This window comes from Watersipora subatra, chromosome 6, assembly GCF_963576615.1.
Source record: "Watersipora subatra chromosome 6, tzWatSuba1.1, whole genome shotgun sequence".
In the NCBI taxonomy this organism is placed as follows: Eukaryota; Metazoa; Bryozoa; class Gymnolaemata; order Cheilostomatida; family Watersiporidae; genus Watersipora; species Watersipora subatra.
Genome location: NC_088713.1, coordinates 14181415 through 14203552, shown reverse-complemented (window position 1 = coordinate 14203552; position 22138 = coordinate 14181415). Strand labels below are relative to the sequence as shown.

At 32.4% G+C, this 22138-nt stretch overlaps 1 long non-coding RNA gene across 1 annotated transcript; it reads left to right on the top strand.

Moving 5' to 3' along the window:
* Positions 1-4263: 4263 nt before the first annotated feature.
* Positions 4264-15419, top strand: LOC137398963 (uncharacterized). The gene is made up of 4 exons (XR_010979082.1): positions 4264-4351; positions 8820-8962; positions 14092-14175; positions 15333-15419. It is a non-coding gene; the product is annotated as an uncharacterized lncRNA (long non-coding RNA).
* Positions 15420-22138: the final 6719 nt, after the last annotated feature.

Below are 22138 nucleotides of genomic sequence, written 5' to 3'. Positions count from 1 at the left end.
TGTTCGCTCGATATAGGGAATGTTCAAAAACTCGATATAAATTTGAACTCTCTGGCGCTGATTGATGACGGCAGTGCACTCTCTCTCCCTCTGACACTCACTCTCACCGCATGGCTCATTCAAACAGTGTGTTTCTCTTCCATGCTGCAGCTTGCATGGGTCATATTTGCAGATTCACAAAATGCGATGTGACAGCGTGGTATTGCCTTGAACTTTATATACTGTGACTATGTGGGTATTTTTGATATTTTTGTTATTTTCGGTTAATAAAACCTTTTTCAAACATCCTAACTAGTTTTATCAGCAGAAACCATAGCTTCATGCATAGCATAACTGCATTCATAGCTCTGTAAGTGTTGCTAACTAGTTATTCCAGCAGAATACCTGGCCTACTTGCTCAGAACTTTGCTTGCATAACTAGTTTAATGGGATTAATAAGGATTAGGCTTAACTTTGAGTATTGTAAACAAAGATGAACATTCTTTGTCTTGTAATACATGTCTGTTGTGAAAATTAGCTCAGTTGATTAAAAACTCTGGGGCGGCCAGCGAAAAAACTAAAATTTGGTCTGGTAACTAGTTTTACCAACATAGGGCAGTATGGTACATGAATTATGTTGATATCTTGTGACAGGGACATTCATTTATTTAGCAGCACATTTTTCACATATTACAAAAAAAGATTCAGGAGGAAGCCGGATGCATCATAAAAATGTCTGAGTGTGTCAATTGTAGTAAATAGTTTTTGATGAACATTACTCTGATTTTATTGTATAGCAATATTGTGGAAACTTAGGGCTGTTTCTTGATTACTTCAATCATGCGGTTTAGCTTTGCGATTATTAAATAATAAAATTGAAGCTTTCATCTTTCATTCATTGCTAGGTAAAAACCATTTGTTAATAATGCTCTGTAGCTTTATATTTGCCAAATAATTATGTGAAAACTAAAGTTTTTCACTCTTGTTTAGGTTTGATGATGCATACAACTCATTTTGGATGAAGTACTGTATCATTTTTAAAAAATTGCTAAAATTTGGCACTATTAAACTTTTGACATTGAAATTGTCAATGAAATCATTTAACTTTAATAAACAAATATTATCAGGTTTCAGAACTTCATTGTGTCTCATGTAAACACTGATTTCCTACTACATGGTATTTCATTAGTATTTGGTTGTGAGGACACAATTCCTAAAGAAATAGCACAGATGTCCAATGAATGGTTGGCTGTTACTGTTTTCAAGTCAAGGTATTTTTTTAAGTTTGGGGTCAAATCATACTTGTATATGGGATGAAGTGTAATGCCTTGGTAATAAGAGGTAAGAAAATATTCTTTTCATGGCAGCTGTATTAATAAATAGCTTGTGACTGTGAAATACATTTTTAATCAGATGTCTTGCCGGTTCTTTGATCTATAAAATTAAGCATTTAAAAACATGTTTGGAGCCTGAACCATAAGTTTTTATTTGTTTGAAACAAATTGTTTATTTTTCAGTAAAACCTGCTCTTTGATGTCTCTAATTACAAGCATTACATATTAATGTTAAAAATGAACTAATTAGCTCGTATAAAATTAATCGAAACAGATGCAGACATTCCTACCATTTAGCACAAAACATAAGGGACTTTTAACATAATAATTTTTCTTTAAAGTAAGTAGCAATATTGTTGCAACTAATGAAAAAATTCACAATTTAGTCATGGATTAAATTTCTATAATAATTTACAATATTTACTAATTTTTGATGCATAATTGAGATAATTAAGCAGTTTTGTATCAGCTTTCATTAGCAGTTTCTATATGTTTTTTTTATGAATCAACAGACTCCATATCCTGTTGAGAAACATTATTAAGATGCTTCTTCTAGTTGGTAAAATCAAGTAATTGTGTTATTCTTTGCTTATCCTCAGCTCATAATTCGTTTTAATTAGAATGTAAAAATTGCAGTAGATGTTATTTTTTGTATTTTAACTGACGCTTAAATTACCTCATTTTAGAAAGGTTTAAAATGAATATAAACTAATCAAACAGCTCGCAGCTGCTGACATTCAGTAGGAGAAAAACATAACAACATGATATTTCATGTTTTAAACAAGATAAGCATGACTTACTGACAATTTTACAAATTTCTAAAAGGCGGTATATTCAGCAGATTCACTTTTATTATTTGTGAACCAAAAAGGTACAGTAAATGGTAGATATAACCATATTTGGTAAATATTTCATATTATGTTGCGGATTAGATTCAGTAACCAATAGATCTGAGTTGAAAGACATTTGCAATAAACTATATTATTTTCCATTTCATACACTGACAAATTAATGTTGCCTTAAATTATAAACAAACATACATTAGAATACTGCCTTTTTATTTAATAAGGCCAGCAATACTGTGGTTATTTATGACTGTTTGTTACGGATTTGATTATTACAGATATTATGGTTCCCGATGCCTGTTTGTTTCAGCTTTGATGTACTGACCAATCTAAAAGAACTAGATATCAGTTCGAATAAACTAGATTCTGATTTGCTTGTCGGTATGGAAAAGTTGGTGTTGTTAGAGAAGCTCAACCTGTGTTTTTGTGACTTGAATAATCTTCCGTTTAGGTCAGTATCTATACACACTCAATCGAACCAACTGGCAAGGTTCCGCTTTAATTTTTTGATACATAGTTTAATGGAAATAGAATGCACATAGTAGACAACAGAAGCTAACTCTTTGTGTGCTATTTTCTTGTTACCCTAACAATAGTAGTAAAAATACAGGTCATTATATTGTTGCCTCTAATTATAATTTCTGATTCTCTGGTATCATAATTAATGTTTATAGTAAATAAAGGTGAGTTTTTAGTGTTGATAATTGGTATTCCTGGGCAATTAAGCAAAAAACTAAATGAGTAACCATTTGAAACATTATTCTTAAAATCAGTAGCCAATTAAATTTACCAATAACTTAACGCTTATTATTAACTTTTTAACAAGTAACAGCTCTCTAAAACTCAACATTTTTTATTTTAAATAATTAAATGAACTTTACATAACTTGATTATAATCAGGAATGCTTTGAAAGTCAACATAAACAATTAGTAAATGTTTAATGTTTTTCTAAACTTTGTTACACAAATATATTTATTGCTCACAAGTTATTTATCTTCTTCAACCAACCTTTTTAAACAAACTAGTTAATTTGAAAACATTTAAACTTTTTGTGTCAGCACATGTCAGCGCGTGCCTTTAATGTGCATCCAGGTAAGCAAGCTTAATTAATTAAAGTTAACTATTTCAATAACAATTATTTTGAAGTTTTTAATAATAATTTTGCAATTTAGTTTTTTAACTTCATTTAAATCTGATTAAGCAAGCAACTCGAATTTACTGATAATCCTTTATTAAAAGTTTTACTGATGTTATATGATATAATAATGGCATGCTTCTGTCATGTAGTGACAATGCTTGGTAGTGTTCTCTAGTAGAGAAACACACTGCCAGGACTAGGTTTTTATAAGCTACCTTGGGTGGTCCCAAAACTTATCAAGGGCTTCTTCTGAAACTGTCAGATTAACCTGAAGGGATACATTTTTGCAACATGTCCAGTCTGACAGAGCCAGGTAGCCATTTTACTTGTCCAATCTGCGAAGGACAGAGGCGGATCTTTAACGTGCCCACGTTGTCAGTGGGACCTCCAAGTTAAGGTCTAGATCCAAAAGACTCAGCAATTTTAGGGTTGAATGCTTGCAGAGAGCTTTTTGACCGATTGGTATTAAGCAGGGCTCGAACCACCAACCCCATGGTTGAAAGTCAAAGATGATACCACTAAGCCACCCTGACACCATAAATATGATTGACAGCAAGATTATTCATAGATGCCTAACAACAACCTTAGCAAACGAGTGTTATCGAGGTTAAAGACTTGTTTTCTTCGATCTAAACATTTATTTTAGGCTACGTAGCTATTTTATCAGTCACTGATTTTTAAAGTAGATTTTTAGAATAAAGGAATGACATATAATTTTTTTTTTAAATGCTTTGCTAATGAATACAGATAAAACATGATATAAAAATTAAATTCAATACGGCCAGCAACCAAATTGTGTCACTGATTAGCATCACTTCTATCATACTGTTCTTAGATGTACAGTCTCGCATAAATTGTTATTTAGGCTTTTTTATTTATGGTAAAATTAAGTTGCTGTAGCTTTCTGTTGCAGACTCTCATCATTGGCCAAGCTGAGAGATTTAAACCGATTGCAGAATCCTTTAGATCTTGACACTTTTGATGAAAGAGTCAAGCTTGAGTCAATAGAGTATCTTGACTTGTCTCGCTGCCAGCTGACTAAACTACCAAGCAAGTCAGTCTAAAAACCTTTTTTCTTGATATGGATATTTAGTGAAAAGCTTTCGGTTGCCCATTTATTGAAATCCACTTTTACGGCCAAATCTTTATCAGTTTTCCAACCACAATGATTCTTGTTTTTTATGAAAAAAACTATTTTTCATTGATGAACTAACAACTGTAGTAGACATTGGGCTGCTGTTGACCAGAAATAGTTTTTCAAACAAATTTTTGCTTGGTAGTTTCAGATGATTTTGTATTTTAATGAATGCCAATCACTTTAGAAATTTAAGTTTAAATCTAAGGTGGTCAAAGCTTTGTTGATGTAAATTTCTTTTGATTTTGAAACAAGAATGTCTATGCTGGTAGAATGAGCTGAATTTTACTTTGCTAAGCCTAAATTTAACCGTCAAAGTTTTTGATTGCCAAAAATAATTGTGTTCTTAAGTTATTCAATTCTGTTTATGAAGCCGAATCTTTAGCAAGTTGTTGTCTACAACAATATGTCTGTTACTCAAAAAACTCATTTTAATGAGAAACTGCTTTGTTGAATGGGTGACTGTTTGTGGTAAGAAACAGGTATGAACTTTTAAAAACTAATATCTGTGCCGTGTTTTTAGGGAGCTTTGTTTTAAATACAAATAACTTGATCGGAATAGTAAAATTTTAGCATAAAATAATACAATAATATTTTGCCTGGTGTAATTAACACTTGTGCTTATTCACAGTATATCAAAAAATTGCCTTCTGTAACAGTAGGTAAATTGTGTTTTTAGAATGTATCGTACTGCCTTGTCTATTCAAGTGCCAGTATATAAAATACATTTGAATAAAAAAATAAAATTAATAATGCTTTTAGTTGTTAACAAACAGGTTTTAAAATAGACTTTTTTTACACAGTCAATGGTTTAAAAACCTTTATTTAACCTGTATTTAAATCCTACTTTTATTTAAACACCACATCTATTGGAAAGCAACTATGGGAGAAGGGTGAAAAATACAGCACCACCATTCAGTCAAACAACACCACTAATCTGCCACCACTTTGACATTCATTATGTTTGGTTTATATGAATATTTACCATCAATATTTACAAATTTTTGCCTTGTAATTTCAGATAATTTTGTATTTTAATGAATGCCAATCACTTTATAAATTTAAGTTTAAATACAAGGTGGTCAAAGCTTCGTTGATGTAATGTTTTTTTGATTTTGAAACTAGAATGTCTATGATGGTAGAATGAGCTACATTTTACTTTGGTAAACCTACATGTAACCATCAAAGTTTTTATTGCCAAAAATAATTGGGTTCCTAAGTTATTCAATTATGTTTATGAAGCCAAATTTTTATCAAGTTGTCGTCTACAACAATAATTCTTTTACTCAAACAACTCATTTTAATGAGGAACTGCTTTGTTGAATGGGTGGCTGTTTGGGGCAACAAGCAGGTATGAACTTTTAAAAAACTAACATCTGTGCCGTATTTCTAGGGAGCTTGTTTTAAATAGTAATAATTTCATTGGAATAGTAAAATTTTAGCATAAAATAATACAATAATATTTTGCCTGGTGTAATTAACACTTGTGGTTATTCACAGTCTATCAAAAATCAAAAAGGTGCTTTCTGTAACAGTAGGTAAATTGTGTTGTTAGACTTCATCATATTGCATTGCCTATTCAAGTACCAGTATATAGGCTACATGTAAAATACATTTAAATAAAAAAATAAAACTATTAATGCTTTTAGTTTTTAACAAACAGGTTTTGAAGTAAACTTTATTTAAAACAGTCAATGTTTTAAAAAACCTTTATTTAACTTGTATTTAAATCCTACTTTTATTTAAACACCACATCTATTGGAAAGCAACTATGGGATAAGGGTGAAAAATACAGCACCACCATTCAGTCAAACAACACCACTAATCTGCCACTAACTCATTATGTTTGGTTTATATGAACTCCTAATAGAAAGTGATCAGTAGAAAATTGCCCAACAATTGGTACTAAAATAGATACTAAAAATAAAGTGGTTACATCACGGACAGTTAATTATTTCGTTGTTGCTGTGGTGTTGCAATGGTTTGGGTGGCGGTGTATCTGAAACTACCGATTGTCACAAACATCTGAGCTGCACTCTGATTTGGTCACCAAAATCTAAATCGTACCAGTTGTCTTCAGATTTGTCTATGATGTGATTTGAGACCGGATATAAAAAAATCATGTTTTGTGGTGAATGATGATAATACTCCTCGGGACCACCGAATGATAGAATTTCAGCTATTGCTATAGCGTGTCGAAGTCTGTTTTAATCTTCGAAAGCTTTATGACTTTTCTTAAAATGTTGAAAGGTACACCATGGAAATAATTAATAAATGTATCCATGTTTTAATCAAAGTACTGTGCATCCTCAAGATACAGATTTGATCAGTTTTAGGGTTAGCGTAATATGGTGAAAAAATGTTGGTATTGTATAAAAACTATAGTACATGTAATTATACAATAAAAACATCATATATTTAAAATCTTTAAAAAATTATATAAGTGCTGTACATATTCAAAATTAGCAAAAAAATAGTTTGTTAACTTTAGCAGTTATAATTACCCATAGTAACTTTATTATACGTAGTATATTTATTGGTTATGACCTGCATTAAAATGCAACGTTGCAAGGTGCAGTGTAGTGTGTACCGTAGAGAGTTCATACTTTCAAGACAGAGGTACGGTAGGCCTATACAAATAACATAAAAGTTGAGCTCACTATAAATAAATAAAAGTTTAGCGTACTAAACACTTAAATATAAGTTTTAGTAGGTGTTTTAATTTTTTTTATAGAATTTCCACTTTTTCATTAAATTTTTTTTAACCCAATTAGGCTAAAGAGCCAAAAAATGCTGTATTTGTATTGAAAGGAATTTTTGTCAGCAAGTTAAAATTAGTTGGCTGACCATCGAATCTTTCTGTTGGAAGGATCATAATTCCAATTTTGCCACTTGTCGTAAAAGGAAAATATTACCGCCTAAGACATGAGAATTGCTGAACTGAGAACAATCGGTCATCGCGTCTTTTCAGAGTGTTGTGAAAATATTTTCGGCAAGCTGCATTGCGGTGTCTTTCCTATATTGTCATAAGATATAGGCAAAACGACAGCCAAATATGAACTCAGGAAAAAATTTGTTGAATCATATGGTGAAATAAGAATCGTATGGTGAGGTAAAAAAATCATTCATGTTCCACTTCATGAGGTCAAAAAATCATATATCAGGGTAATCATATCCTAAAGGTGCACTGTAGTTGCTTTTCCAACTCAGTCTAATATTTCCGCACATACGAAAAACTATTTATCGCAAATGCCGAAGTCAAGTGCATTGAGGTCGCTCCAACAAATGGCTAGAACAAAATATAGGTGAAACAAGCATCTCTTCACCCATAAAATAGCTAAATTTACCCTTTAAAAATCTGACAAGCTAGTCAAAAATAAAGCAGCTACTATATTTTGAGCGTCACCATTAATACAACGCCACAAAAAGGGAAGGTTGTAAAATATAGCGATATGGTTCAAATAAATGTTTCACGGTATACACACTATTGATAGTCTGAGAATTCAAATCTAACACCACAAAATATTCTATGAAAATCTTCATTAAAGTTTTCTTATAATATTTTTGTCACAATTTCTCACAGGCTTCATGTAAGCCGGGAATAATTAAAAATGGTAGACTGAGAATGTAGTGCTTTGAAATCCAATCCAATTTTATTCCAAAACAGTGATGTCTTTGAATACTCTAAATTTTATAACATGCATGAATAAGTGTACCTTTTGTTACAACAATTTATTCGCAAATTAAATCTAAACAGCTAAAGCAAAAATTGTTAAAAGGCAGTCTGACAGTAAACAGACAGCATTAAAATTCAGCATAAATAACATATTTTACTCAAACACTTCATTTAACAAACCACTTTGACACACTTAGTATTTGTTTTTTTGAACCGATTATCAAAAAGGATCAGCAAAAAATTGTCGACAAACTGGTACTATCAATAGTTTAGTTGCATCAAGAACGGTTAATCTTTTGTTTTTAACTTAAATGTAACTCTGAAGCTTTTCTTTTATTAGCTGCAGCCTTCAGCTTATAAAAAAATGTGCCTTTAGTTTGCATAAAAAGTGGATCATTTTAAATGATTTAAAAAGTGATGTTTGATCAAATTATGCAAAAAAGAATTTTAAAGGCTTAGCTGCAGGCCATTTACACTAATCAGCCAAAGTTAAAACTACTAAAAAAAAACAAACAACTTTCATAGGATCAAAAAGTTTTAATTGACCAATGCAATCAACTCAAAGTAATTTAACTCAAAGCAATTCTTTTGAAATCCAGTTTTAATTGACAAACCAGCTCTTTGAACTTGCTAAAATGGATAGTCTGAGTAAACTAGTGAAGTTATGAATACCAGAACTAAAGTAAATGGGAAAGAAACATTTGTTTGTAGTTTTGAAAAGCTGAAGAAATTGAAAAATCTTCATTTGAGAGAAAACGACTTTGAAGAGTATTCCTCAGTGCTCAGGAGTTTGCCAAAACATACCTACATTGACATCAGTGATTTGGATTTTTCAAAGCAGTGCATAACCAGAGGTATTACTCAGCTTTCTTACCAACCAGCTCTAGCTACTCTATCAAACAAAGTTATTGCATATTGTAAATGCACTACATCATTACTGTGCAGTATGTAGTAAGTTGGAAGTTCATTACATTTTTCTCATGTATGGTAGGCATGCACTGATTATGCAAGCTTGCTCCTAAAGCAACGTTTACCGTTATCTACCGCACACTTAATTCCTTTGTACCTGAAACCCAATGATTCATGTATATGGTGAACTTGCAATGATCAACCATAGAAGCTACAGGTTTACTGCAGCTGCACATCTGTTGACAACGTGGACTAACAAACACTGCTGGCTTTTCAAACCTCTTTACTGTAATTTCGCTGTGGCTGCACATTGCTCCAAGTTTTCACCCCGATAGATGTTGTTTGAAAATTAAACAAAAACTTTATTACGTACACAGCTTCAGTTTTTACTACATATTATATTTACCATCAACTAATCTAATCTCAAATGTCTTGTCTAAACAGATTGAGTATGTTCAAAATGTTCCATATCCGAGGAATTGGCTGCCTTCCTGGTCTGTTTGAGACATTTTGGTGACTGGAAAATGTTAAACACCTTCACTACCTTTACTCCCTTAATACTCCCATACTGCTGGACACCCTTCATAACGGAATTGCCTTAGCACCTGTACAAAAAAATGGATAAACACATCACAGATATAGCAAATCATCTCTAAAACATGTCAAAATAGCTTTAGGCTGTTAGTTCATCACTTTACTAAAAAGTGTACTAGTTAGCTTTTATTTTTTTCAGAGTTCGTAGTGTGATACCATAGTTTTTTAGAGTTTTTAGATATTGAATGACAAGATTGAGAACCCAAATATTTTTCTCATGTGACAGTAATTCCAACTAGGGCTCCGAAACTTATGATTACTATATGTTATCTTACTCAATGTTATTTTGAGAATAGAGGTAAGCAGTTCAGTCAAACCACATGAATAATAGTACTTCTCTGTTGGATCTGGTTTTATTAAACAACAAATAATATTAACCAAAACATCAATGCAGTCTTTCAAAAAAATTGAATTTTTGCATTGCCTGTCAAATAAATAAACTTTGTTAACACTTCATAACAAAACATTAAGCTTTTGCAGCAAAGTACTGAGGGTAGGATGAAATAAAATATTTTTGGCATGATTTTTGCCATAAAAATTTTTGTAAAACATTAATATTATTATGTGTGTGGTAGGTTCAGCTTATAGCTAATTCTAAGCATACATGTAGTTGAGACCTGGATATCAGTCTTTGTTTGAGATCTGCAGTTAATCATGGATTCCACTTCTAATAGTTCTACTGCGATACCTAACAAGTGGAATCAGTTTTCTGCACCAGAATTTTATTTCAAATATTTTGAAACCCCAATCAACTCAACTGCCCGTAAAGTCTAATGAAAGTATGAGAGGGATTTATCTGCCACTGCCAGAGCCAAGTTTTTCAACATTATGTTGTTGTCTACTAATATTTAACTTTGAGCAGCATTTAGATCTTGAAATTGTGTTTGTGTTGGGTGGAACTTAAATCAATCCTTGACTTTATGATGAGTTTTCATGAAAATTGTTGTGATTCCATGTACAGAGTAATGCAAAATGATCACGAGCAACACTCCCACTGCACCGATACTGCTTACTATGCAATGAAAAGTTATTAGTGCACTGCATGTACATTACATAATTGTGCAGTGGGAACAAATTGCAATGCAGATAGAATGCATATGATTTTAAGTGACATTTTATTTTTAAACAGCATCCTCATTTGTATGTGGTTGTATGATTATACTTTTGATTTATGGAGTTTTAAATAAAAGTTCAATGTAGTTTGTTGTAGTCTTCAGTAGCTTGAGTTTGTTTGACTCCATAGCTGCTGAAGATGAGGTGTCTTTTGGTCTGGTAGATTCAATCACAAATAGAGAAGTAGTTGATAAAGTCTGGTGGTTTGGTACAAAATCAGATGAAGCGTTTCACAGCTATAAATAGATGTTACGTGCTTTCTGCTGTCTCTGTTTCAGTAATACAGCTATATAGATGTAGATATCCAGGCTAAAACTTAATTGCAAATAAAATGTGTTTTACATCCTGACATCAGTGAGTACTTATAAGGGTACCACTCTGATTTTTTATTTTAAAGGCCCAAACCTAAACAATTAATGAATGTCTAATGGAGCACCTTAAAAGAAACAAGTTTTACATCCAAGTTTTCAAATTTCTAGTCTGTGTAGGTTATATGTAGCCTAAGATACTTTAGACTAGTTGAGCGATTGAAGAAGAGGTAGCATCTTTGTTAGCCATCCTTCCACATTCAGTTGTTAAGTCAACTCAGCAATTCACCAGCTTACAATAGAAACATGTTCAAAAATGTTTAACAATGTCATAATTTTGTCATCAACTTAATTATTTATCCTCTGTTACCATTTGACACTTTTTGATTCATTTCCATCAGAATTTTTCACTGACCATTTTCAAACTAATCTGACAACAAGACCAAGCAATGATGTTCACAAAAGCAGCTGTTCACATACTTGGCTATTTCAAGGCGATGGAAAACCATGAGTATGTGTGTTTGTGTGTGCGTGTGTGCATGCATGTGTGCGTGTGCGTGTGTGTGTGTGCGTGCGTGCATGCGTGTGTGTGTGTCTGTGTCTCTGTGTGGTGTGTGACTCTGTGTGGTGTGTGGGTCTGTGTGTCTGTGTTTCTGTGTGGTGTGTATCTATGTGGCGTGTGCGTGCATGTGCTTGTGTGTGTGCAGGTGTTTGAATGTGTGCACATGTCTCTGTGTGTGTGCTGGTGTGTGATGTGTGTGTCGGTGTGTTCCTGTATGTGTTTATGTGGTATATATGCGCGTGTGCGTGTGTGTATGTGTGTGCCTACGTGCGTGAGTACGTGTTGGTGTGAGTGTATGTGTCTCTGACTGTTTTGTGTGTGTGTCTGTGTTTGTCTGTGTGTGTCTGCCAGTGTATGTATGGTGGGTGTGTCTGTGTGGTGTGTTTGTCTGAATAGGGCATGGTGTGTGTGGTGTGTGCGGTTTGTGGTGTGTGTGTGTGTGTCTGCGTGTGGAGTAGAGGGTGCATGTGTGCATGTGGGTGTGTGTGCGGTGTGTGTGTGCGTGTGCGCGTGTGTGCGTGTGTGTGTGTGTATGGTGTGTAGGGAGCATAGGGGTGTGTTCTGAAACAAGTACCAAATTATCTCAAATTGCAAATGCTTCTGTTGTATGCCAAGTTGGGTTGCGACCAAACAAGTTCGATTTCCACCACTCCCTTTTTGACCATGAACTGCTGTACCTAATTTTTATGTAATAACTGATAAAAAAGCAATGCAGTTTCTTTGCAAATATTTTTTATTCTAACCAAACTTTGCAAAGATAAGTGACATACCACTTCCTTAATTTTTTGTGACTGCGAACTTAGCCTTGGCTGGCTATGGCTACTTTAATTTTTCTGTTAAAAAAAAAATTTAATAAAATATACAGGGTATCTGCAGTAAAGGCCCGATGTGCCTTGAAAAACCTATCACCAAGCCAGTTCTTGAGATATGTTAGCCAGATTTGTTTTATTTTCCTCTGCAATTAGTAAAGGATTTTTACATGATTTATCACACTTCTACATGGGCTGCCTTAATTACACAAAGCACACCTAGGCGATAATCCAGTTATTTCTATGTTCACTGTAGGACATCCTCTTAAATAGTGAAGAGGGCATTTGAAATCCTTGTTTTAAAGTCAGTAAGGTCATGAACCTTTGTTTTATAATCAATATCCTACACATAACTCCACAGAAAGAGTCGGACGGTGAGATTTTTGGCGAACGTGGTGGCCCATCTCTTCCAATCCATCAGTCAAAAAACTCTTCTTTGAGAAACTGACACACATGCAGTCCCCAATGTGGTGATGCGCCATCAAGCTGAAACATGATATCTGGTTACAGGTCAACTAGTTGTGGCGCCATATATTCAATTAAAAGATCTAGGTATACATTGGCAGTTATTGTTGCTTCATAAAAAGGACCACTTATTTGACTGCACATGATACCACACAACAAATTTAATTTCAAACAGTCTTTGAAGCTCTCTACTCTCATGGGACTTCTTTGAGTAATAGACTCCCATATTGTATCTGTTTAATTTACATAAAACGTGAAAATTTGCCTCATCACTAAAGCAGAATTGTTTGATGAATCTTTCATCCTCAGATATTCGTCCCAGCATGTTAACTGCAAACTCGTTTAGCTGAAGTTCCTGTAAGAGTTGCACTTTGTAAGCCTACTGTCGTAAGTTTTTATGTAGGACCTTGTGAACTGTTGAATGTAGCATTTCCAAATTGCTGGCAACAGATCGGATAGACTTCGTAAGAGAACGATGAAAGGCATGCCTTACACAAATGATGTTGCCATTTGATATTCTTGGTTAGCCACTTCTCTGTTTACTCAACACCTGCCCGGTTCCCATAGTTTTTGTGCCATTTAAAAATTGAAGAGTGTGATGGTTGCTCTCTCATAATCAAATCCATAGTTTTGCTGAGACTGTACATCTGACTTTGTCCCAATGAAACAGGATACGCATTGAGTGTTCTGTTGAAGAGTATTCATTGTCAGCTATCCACCGTGCCCTCTTTCACTGAAAAGACTGTCATTTCTGGGGGAAAAAGGGGAAAAAGAATTGTCCTTTAGCCATTCAGTAAAAAAATCTGTACGGATCCCTGATAGAAATAAAACAAATCTGGTTAACATATCTCAAAAACTGTCATAGTAATAAGTTTTTTTCCAGTTGTATCAGGACTTTACGGACACCCTGTACTTGTACATAATGTTTTATTTGGATTTTTGATAGTATGTAAATATTTTATTAAATTAAAAAAACACAGTCTTTTTTACGTTAATTTGCTGTAATTTTACTATTAATAGTGCCTTTATTTATGATAAAAAGATTATAATTATTTACATGAGTCAGTATTAGAAAATATTTTTCCAATTAAAACAAAATAGTTTTGAAAAATTTTGAAATGTTGATTAGGATTAAAAACTAGAGTATAGCTGACTGTAATCAACAAAATTGGATTGATTCAAAGAAGATCTAACCAATGACTTTGTACACTTTTTGATTTCAGATGAATCTCTTTCTGAAGAATATTTAAAAGAGCGCAGTCTAGAATATCATTCGCCAAAACGAGTTTCCTATGAAACAGGTTCAGGTATGTACAGTGTAATGTAAATGTGCGCTAGAAATACTTCTACTAATTCCAATGCCGCATATTACTGGTAATACTTCTAGTGCACCAATACCGCTTACTGCACTTGAGTAAATAGTTGCACTTTGTGCATACTACATACTGCGCAAAAAGTAAAAATACACCATTTCGGTTCCATACCGTTAATTTACGAGGATACTCTACTACCATGCTTAGGTTTCCCCAAACTTTGAATGCTTTTTTTAGATATATGTATAAAACTTGTAGATGTGGCACTCATTGTTTTTCTAGTGGTCTAACAAACTTAATTTAAACTAGCCGTATGAAACATTCGCTGAGTTAACGTCCTCATGAGTCTTTACACACGCATTGACATCTGAGGATGCATTTGACCAATTGTTCTTTTGTTTGATGATGCTGCTTATGCCTTCGGCAAGTTAGTATTTATTAAAGAAGTATAACCAAGATAATTGTGTAATCATCAAGAGGAAACAAATGACAATCCCAGCTTAAATTTGTTGTTTTGAATGTAGCTTTCAAAATTAGCATGCGAAATGCTGCCTTCGTTTTTGCATCAAGGAAAATCAGCTCAAGGAAAGAAATCAGATGTTGGATTAGTTACAAAACATTGACCATGAATAATGACCCTGTTATTACAATACAATTACTAGTATTTTCTTGCATGTTATGATTAAAAATCACTTTCAGCATTTAAGGATTTCAAATGGTATATTTTTACTGAACGCATTAATTAGTTCACATATATAATTTTAACCTGTATATAAATCACAATTCAAATTTTAAACCAAAAAGTTCACAGGAAAGGCTTGTATACTAGGTTTTATGATAATCAGCAGAACTGGAATATTTCACAGTCACTCTAGATTATACATTACCAAATATGGTGAGTTTAACTAAACAAATCTCTTTTTTTGTCTATTTTGCTACTAATACTCAAGTGAAAATACCCCCTTTAAAAAACACCAATGCTAGTCTCTTACTTTGCACATTTTCTGTGTTAAGAGACTAATGATTAACAGTTTAACTAAAAGATCTGAGTTCTTATATAATCTCAAATATGTCTTCAGCTACATTGTGAGCAAAACATGTTTTATAAACATAACAGGGTGAACATTGATTTCATGCCTCTTTATTTCTAGAGGATCCTTCCGGCAAATCTGTAACTATTTCATCTGAACTCCACATCGGAAAAGGAGAGCTGGCAAATAAGCCTACTTCTACAAAAGGTAGCTGGATCATATGCAAAAAATATATGGACTAAATGTTATATTTATTATATATATATGCATTTATATACGTTTGATTTTAATATATGACAATGCACATAAATAAAAACATATGTTTATATATCAGCTTAATTGTGTATTATTTTCCATTTATACACATATTCAAGTTTTCAGATTGCTTTTGTGCAAAATTCTAAACACTTATATACTAACAAAGTTCTGTACTATTTATTATCGATGAAGGTTATAGACTTTATAACCATAAAGTTCTAAATACCATTATTTTTGTGACTGTGACAATTATTGTTATAAACTGCTATTTGTTAATAGATGGGATTTGCTGACTTCTTCATTGTAAGTTGGCTTGTTTGTGACATTTATAGCTGATTTATATTTTACCATCAGGTTTTTAGAATTCATCCAAAGTTGAAAATAATTAGCAGTATATAGATATATATGTATTTATTATTTTCGAGTTTGTAATTACCTTCGCTCTGTAAGATTCATCTAAAATTAGTTTATAAGTCAACTTTGATAGTTTTTTCAATTTTACTATTTGCATTCTTTCATCATTACCTGCAAAAAAATTGGGTTTTTTCTACTTCAGAACAAATGTCTGAAGAAGTACCCACTAGTCCACTGGATAAAGAAGAGAAACGTTAAATAACTGCATCTCCTGAAGTTACAGAACTTATTCACACTGCCCACTCATATCATCTCATGATAACAACCAAGCATATGAAGCTTCTAGTAATCTGGTAGTCGTGTAACATCTTTAGTATAGTTTTTCCAAGATAAATCATGGTGACTTCTAAAACTCTCCTATGCTATTCAATTACTCATATGTCATTGTTGTTTAGAAATACTGTTATTCAAACACGCTTTTTGTGGTTTGCTTCTAGCCTGCTGCTTATACATGTAAGTGATGATCTTGAGTAATATAATTTTTTGAGCATTTTACCTACATTTTTAAAAATCATACACATTAATCATAATTCATCAATTTTCTTACAGTCTGTGTTCACCTTAAAAAACGTTTTGCTCTGTGATGAAACAGACAATGCACTTTAAATAATTTAAAGAGGTTCTCAACGAATAAAATAGAAATACACAAAATTTTACAAACTGGTACATGGATTTAGTTAAGCTATAGAAGCTACATGAATCTCCTAGAGTAATGAAGGTTGGAATTATTCTACTAGGTTGGATGATGCTGCTGAAAGGTTGTAGTAGTTTTGCTAAGTAAAATAATGAAACTACAATAAAACTTGTTGATACATATCATGCCTTTGCATAAGAACACAAACCCATTTCTAAAAGCTTTTTTAAAATGAAACAATAAATTTAGTGTTATGTGTAAACAATTTTATGTTGTTGAACTAAACAAACTAGCAAAGAGATAGAAATTGGAAACAGAAATTCAAGTTGCAGAAATTGATAAAAAATGCAATTTACAATAGAAGAAACCCTATTTGAATTAAGTATTTTTACTAAGTACAAATATGTATGTATGTATTGTGATATATATGTATGTATGTCCGTATGTATGTACGTATGTACGTACATACGAATGCATGTATGTATGTATGTATGTGTGTTTGTATGTATGCATGTGTGTATGTATGAATGTATGTATGTATGTATGTATGTATGTATGTATGTATGTATGTATGTATGTCTGTATGTATGTATGTATGTATGTATGTATGTATGTATGTATGTATGTATGTATGTATGTATGTATGTATGTATGTATGTATGTATGTATGTATGTATGTATGTATGTATGTGTGTATGTATGTATGTATGTACATTTACGTATGTTTGTATGGATTCATATATACATATACATACATACAAACATATATACATAAAATATACACATACACTAACAAATGAACGATTGTCTGAATGTGTCCATAAACATATAGATTAATGTATCTATTTTACATGCGTGCATATTGTGTGTAAGACATTGTGTGTGTGCCTGCGCACACAGGTGTGTGTGTGTGTGTGCGTGCGTGTGTTGCTATTTATCTGAAGAAAAATAGATATATGAATATATATATTCCTATCACACATTCCATAGCAAACATCCCCTGGTAAAAATCATCGCAATTTTATACAAGTACTGTACATATTAAAAGTTAGTGACACAAAAGTGTGTTAACCGTAATAACTACAGTTGCCTACACTAACTTTACAATATTTAGTGTATTTATTAGTTACGATCTGAATTAAAATGTAATGTTGATATATGCAGTTTGCACCGTGAAGAGTTCCCACCTTCAAGAAAGCTGTCTGTCTAACACAAACTTTGAATTCACTTTAAATAAGTTTAAATTACTCAACGCACGTTTGTTGTGATTTTAACTATATTACTGAATTTCCATCTTTTATCATAAACATTTTGTTACCTACTGGTTTGAGAGAAGTTGTCTGATCACACAGACCTTTTGCTCATAGGGATCGCAACTCCAACTTTGCTGATAGTTTTAAAGAGATAATGTCACCATTTTACACTTGACAATTATTGCTCAGTTAAAAAAATTGGTCATAAGGTCTCTTTCGAGCAATGTGAAAATATTTTTGTGCAAACTCCATTTCGACGTCTTTCTTATTTCGGTGCTTCTAATAAGCACACCGACTGCCAAGTCTGAACTCGGGCGAAAATCCTTGAATTTGTATGGTCACGTTAAATTCATGTGGTGATGTGAATAAATTGCGATGTTCTACTTACTAAAGTTAAAAAATTGTATAAGGTAATCATATCCTGAGGGTGCACTGTTTACATATGATAGTTTACAGAATAATTACAGGTGTATGACATTTTGCAAGATCATACACCATGGTCAAACTCTGTAATTGAAAGGCTGACTTGCCATAAAATTCACATTACCGTTAATTGGTATAAAAATATTCACCGTGTTCTACTCTGCTGTGTTGTATGTTAAAAAAATGTGAAAATGTAATTACAAGCTTTAGAAGCTCAAAAGTGAACAGTTAATCAAAACTATCACAAAAACACCAGATATTGGAATCTCTTTCAAAGCAGATCAATGTTGATGTAATTGAACACAATGTGCTTCTGTTTACTATTTCCTGCAACCTCATTCATGAAATCACTTTTATCTTTTTCATCAATTATTGCATATATTTCATCATTATTGTTATGCTGTCACTTTGAGCACTGATAGCTCGGAACTTAGCTTAAAAACCCGTTCAACTTTTAACTTCAGCTCAAGGGTTACTCATCATCTCCTGTTATACATTAAAAATCTCTTTGTCACATGTGATGCTCAAGAATTGCTGCAGAAAAAATTTGCGTCATCTGGAAGAAGGTATGGGTCACATGTCAGATTATGAGTAAATGATTAGACCAAGCTGAAAACGAAACTGTAAAGTAGCGAACATTTATATTTAGCAAGAGTTTTTCGGTACAACCCAAAATGTCTGTAATAAACTACTGCTATGAGACGTTCTATAGAGCCTTTTGTCAGCATTTAATTATACATTATTACATCACATTGAACAACAATATTAACCAAAAATAACTATATAGAGTTGTTTACATCATCGAAATAAAGTGAATTTAACCTACAGTAATTTCTTATTTGTCGGTTTTCAAGCTTTGAAGAGCTTTTAATCACATTTCCACATATTTTGAATATATAAAACAGCAGAGTAAAATATGCTGAACCTTTGGATGCCAAAAAACCGCAATGTAAATTTTGTTGCAAGACAACGTTTAATTTTTAAAGCAATATAATCTTTACTGCATTGCATTAATGACAAACAGTATGAATATATAGAACAAAGCAACCGTACAAGAGATTTGTAATGAAATTGTCTAAGCTTAATGTTCATTTTCGCTCAGATACAATCATGCTAAAGGAGCTTATCCTATCATGATTAAATTATCATCAACATAATGAAATGCAAGAATTAATGTATTATATATCCATTTAATGTATAATTAAAAGTTAAAAATATTAACATAATTATGATTTTAGCTCTTAGTCGATCTACACGATGCATTTCAATTGTATATTTCAGGCTTACCACAATTAATTATCAAAATCTATTTACAAACGCTGTATCGCTGCTGTGCAGTGGTAAATGTTTGTGATCAATCAATACAATTTGATATAAATAGTTGCTTTCTGTCTGTATTACATATATCTGTAATAAACTCAAAACCAAAATTCATGCTCCTAACATAACATTGAAAGGAAATAAAAATGGAGGATTCAATACATAAAAAAACTATTTTTGATAAATAACGAACAAACTTTACTTTTATAGTTTTATAAACAAACTTTTCACTATTTGCTATGCAGCCAGCAGAAAATCACTTAGATTAACCACATTGACAAAAAAGTTGCAATTTTTGTGGAGTATAAACTTTCAAAGCTTTGTAAAATGCCAAAACCAGAAATAAATTCAATTGGGAAAAAGGACAGGTCCATACGACATGTTTGTTATTTCATAGGACTAAATATTTTCTTAAAAGACAAAATAGTTTTGCTACTATTAAACTAATTTGCAATGAGTAATCAACATAATTTATCTCTGCAGTAGTTAGCCAATTATCTATATGGGTGGTCATGTACATTTAGGTATGATCAACTAGCAAATTATGCGTAAGTAGAAAAGCTATGACGTTGCAACATGTCGTTAAGTGATTATCATCGGTTACTTCCAAATCAGCAACCCAAGAGCAATGCCTAGACTTCTGCACATGTGAAACATGTGCAGAAGATCTGGCATGGAGTACTGATATGGAGTATATCAGCTACTAATTTCCTTATAAAGCAGTCATAGCAAAGATGTAAGTCAGTTTTTTTGAGTTTTTAAAAAAATTAAAAAAATAGACATAATTTTTTACTTTTATTTAGCAGCTACATTGCACCTAATATTCAACAAGTTACAAAAAGTTGGTGTATGATCAAGTTATTAATATACAAAGCCTATTTAGTAGATTGAATCATTGCATACCTAACATTAATTTTTGAGCTCATCACTTGCACGTAGGACGCATCAGTCTGCCTACTTCTGAATGTCATTCAATTTCAACTACTGTTTAGGAATGGTTTAGTTTGAATCCAGCGAATCTGTTGTTCTACAATCAACCACTCGTAAGCAGTATCTATATGTAAATTAACTTATGACTATAACTATAACTTATCTATATGTAAATTAGATGTTTCAATAGCATACAAACAACCAGTTATTTTGCATAATCATATTTGGTAGATTTTGACATCCTTTGTGTAAGATGCAATGTCGATAATTAGCATAATATCTGGACAAACACTGCTTGTAGAAGACAGACTATTTTTGCATTTATTAGTTTGCTAGATGTTTACATGTCATCCAGCTGTAGTTTTAAACCTTTTACTGGCTAACATGAACTAACGAGTGAAACAAGGGATAACAAATATTTACATGGATAATGCAGAGGATACATAATTCATGCTTTTTAGAGCTTGTGATAATGCGAAATACAGAAGAATGAATAAGTTTGTAGTATTCCCACAGCAACATGACCTAGTTTAAACATGAGTATATTTCTGTACTAAAAATTGTAACACATTTTCTTTAAATTTTTGCGGTTTTATTTGCTTGTTAAAAGCTGCTTTGACGTCTGTATCAAATAGAAAACAACACAGCTCATTAGTTGGATACAAAAGTTGCTTAATATCCATCACTGTTAATTTTCTAGCACTTATCATTGCATGCTTTCCCTTAGGCCATAAAACGCGCTACTTTGTGAACCGAGAAGCATTTTTCTTTCAGGGTAATATTTGTTCATTTGGGCAATTATTCAAAATCGAATTAACTAGCTAATTTGAACAATTTAAAAGTCATTTGATCTTACGCCAAACCTATAGTTCTGCTTAATGTTTCTCAACACAAATTTTTATGTCAGTCAAAATGGCACAGTTGGGCTGAAAAATGAAGTTTTTAACTAAAACATATTGAGGCAGTGAAGCAATAAATGTTTCCGCAGATATAATATTTTTTACATATAAAATTCTGTTACCACCAACATATACAAATATAATTATTAAAAGATGCAGAAACCATTAGCAATTAAAATGTTAACAGCTGAACAATTGTTTTCAGATTATTGTCTTTGTAGTAATTGGCTTAGCTAATGCTTGTAACCTATTATATATCCTAAGTAACTAGCTGTGCTTTTCGACGTTGCATGGGTATTAAAATTAGCTTATCAACAAAAGAAGTAATGAGAGTTGCCTGCCACTTGCTATTAGCCTGGCACTATATCTATGGAAAATTTGATTACAGTTAATAATGGGAGCTGCCATCATCTCGTGAAGTTATGCTATGACCCTGCGTATTACGCAAAATCATTGGGTATTTGCTCACATATAGCGAGATATATCAGCTAGCAAACAAATTAATGTCTGTCGCCTAAACTATGCACTTCTAACAAACTCCCCTTAAATGTTGATAATACTAATTTAATATTACTAAAAAAAAATTAAATTTTATCTAGCTAACAGTCATCCCTTTTTTATTATCAACTAACCAATTTGTCAGGCAGATCACACTAAGTTTTTAGGTATTTTCTTTCATTCTAATCTCACTTGGAAGAAAGACATATAATATTTACTAAAAAACTGAGACCTTTATCAGGCTTACTCTACCGCACATTTAAATTTTTACCCCGCAAACCTTTGCTTTTATTATAC